We start from the raw sequence: 2,608 nt of genomic DNA, 5'->3' as shown, positions 1-2,608 counted from the left end.
CTCAGAACCAGCCTTCCCTGCCCATTCCTGGACTGGAAATGCAATGTGAATGCAATTGCAGCCATGTCTTCCTTGATAAAATGAGTCTTCTCTGATAAAATGAAATACATCTCAAACTGTGAGCTGAAATAAGCCTTTTTCCCCCTCAAGTTACTTTATCAAATATTTTGTTACAATAATGAAAAAGTAATCTTAATAGTTGAGGTTTCAGCAAGTTGGGGTACTGAGGTAGAGATGCCGGGTGCCCTGGCAAAGGTCTCAGAGTTCTCCAGGAAGATAGAGGGCTTCATGGAGACTCTGAAGCAAGATGGCAGGCAGCGCAGCTCTGAACACAAGTCTCAGGACCCCCTTGAGGCTGCTGCACCGGTTCATTCCGGACCACCACTGGAGCAAGGCAGGAGAGCTGATAGAGTTGATCCCAGAGAAGGCAGGAAGATGACCACCACTCAGCCCTCCGAGACCACCGTGGAAAACATGGTGAGGAGAGTCCTCAAGATTCTCCAAGAGGATGATGGTAGACTGCACCCACACAGTGATGAGAACGATCAGCCTGAGTCCCTGCACAAATTCTTGACTTCCAGGAGCCTGAGGGAGGATTTCAGCTTCCATTATGCCCCTCTAAACTCCAACATTATTGAGGCGATTAATGAGCTGCTGGTGGAGCTGGAAGGCACAACGGAGAACATTGCTGTAGAGCACATCCACTCCAATAAGGTGATCATGACCCTTGGCTTTTCTAGAACAGTGGAGGCCTTCCTTAAAGAGGCAGCCCGAAAGAGGAAGTTCCGTGTCATTGTTGCAAAGTATGCACCTTTCCGCCAGGGTCATGAAATAAATGGCCGTCAATTTGTCCAAAGCAAACATCGAGACAACAGTCATGACCGATGCTGCCATTTTTGCTGTCATGTCAAGAGTGAACAAGGTGATCATTGGTACAAAGACTATCCTAGCCAACATTTCCCTGAGGACGGTGGCAGGAACTCGCACTCTGGCACTGGCAGCAAACCACCACTCCACCCCACTCATTGTATGTGCACCCGTGTTCAAGCTTTATCCACAGTTCCCCAGGGAAGGTTGATTTCACAAGTTTGTGGCTCCTGAAGAAGTCCTTCCTTTCACAGAGAAGATCAGTGCTCACTGTCCTGTGTTTGACTACTTGTCTCCGCCACTCCGACCTCATTACCCTCTTTCTCTCCAACACTGGTGGGAATGCACCATCTTACATCTATTACCTGATGAACGAGGAACTCTACCATCCTGATGGCCACATCCTCTGACACCGCCTGTCCTAAATGGTTTAGACCCAGAGAAGAGTGGAGACACAATGTCGCTATTACAGTGGGGAGGAGAGAGTCAGCCTGAAAACCTCAGTGTTCCCTGCCTTCCTACTCATCCCCAGTGAGGTATGCATCCAGGACTGTTCTTACCCTCTGAGTCCTACCTGAGCAGCGGGGCTTACCTGTTGATTTGGGGGCCACTTTGTGACCAGGCTGTGTTGTTTCAGGAATTTGAACCTTCTGGCTCTGTGGTGTGTTACACATATTGTGACTCTTCGCTGGGTTGGTGTTTGCTCAGAAATGGCTCCCGACCTTTTCCTAGGCTGTGCCAATGAAAGCTACTGGAAACTGCTCCCCCCCCCAAAAAAAAAGGTAATTAATATAGTAGTATAATTGTGTTTTTTTTTTACTGCAATGTCCAGATTCCCTATCTTAATACAGAGATACTTACTCATCTATGGTCATTGCTGCTCTCCATATTATCTTGACTACTTCACATTAATGACTTCAAGGGGAAAATTAAGGTCTCAGTAACCTATTTATTTCCCACATAGGACCTGGATTGGTGTAGTAATAAGTACTCAACTGGTTTTACTTTTAATAATTGAAAGTATGTCAATGTAGAAGGTGTAAAAGCTGTAAAATAAAAAGCAAAAATTGGAGAAACTTGTATTCACATTTTAGCTCACTGTGTGACCATGGATAAATTACCGAATCTGTATTAACCTTGATTTTCCCAACTGGCAAAATGAAGATTAATAGCTCTCCTTCCTTCTGTGAGTCATTCAAATATTAATTTAATTTTTCAGCAGGTGAATTGCTGCCTTTACCAAGTGTCAGATATGGCTCTAGGGTTTGAGACATGGAATTGTGCAAAAGGGTAGAAGTGTTTGCCTCTAGAAGCATAAAACATTTAGTAAACAAAATGAATAAAATACACAGTGTGCCAGGTAGTGATAAGTTCTGAGAAGAAAACTTAATGCAGAAAAGGAATACGAGAAGTTGGAGGGGGATGAGTCACAGTTGAGATAAGGGAGTGAAGGAAGGGCTCACTAAAAACGTGCCAGCTACAAATAAATGAAATTAACATGGGACCGGGATCCTATAGGCAGGATAGTACAGGAGTCCCAGAAGGGACATTTCCTGATACAGAGGGTGCAACACTTGTGGAAATTAATTTATCAGAGAAATCCAAATCAGGGTAAAGACCCAGTGGGCTTCTCTAGAAATCTTCACAAGTGCCCTATCCATAGTTTCTAACATCCTGTTTGCTACTGCCACACTATGTCTTCATGATTTGCATATTTCACAATTTGTCCTTGAAAGACATG

At 44.5% G+C, this 2,608-nt stretch overlaps 1 pseudogene; it reads left to right on the top strand.

Annotated features, from left to right (window-relative positions):
* The first annotated feature begins 234 nt into the window (after positions 1–234).
* On the top strand, positions 235–1,277 carry LOC102909509 (translation initiation factor eIF2B subunit beta pseudogene; annotated as a pseudogene).
* Positions 1,278–2,608: the final 1,331 nt, after the last annotated feature.

The sequence above is a fragment of the Peromyscus maniculatus genome, chromosome 4 (assembly GCF_049852395.1).
Source record: "Peromyscus maniculatus bairdii isolate BWxNUB_F1_BW_parent chromosome 4, HU_Pman_BW_mat_3.1, whole genome shotgun sequence".
NCBI classification, from domain to species: Eukaryota; Metazoa; Chordata; class Mammalia; order Rodentia; family Cricetidae; genus Peromyscus; species Peromyscus maniculatus.
This window is presented reverse-complemented; position numbering and strand designations above follow the sequence as displayed.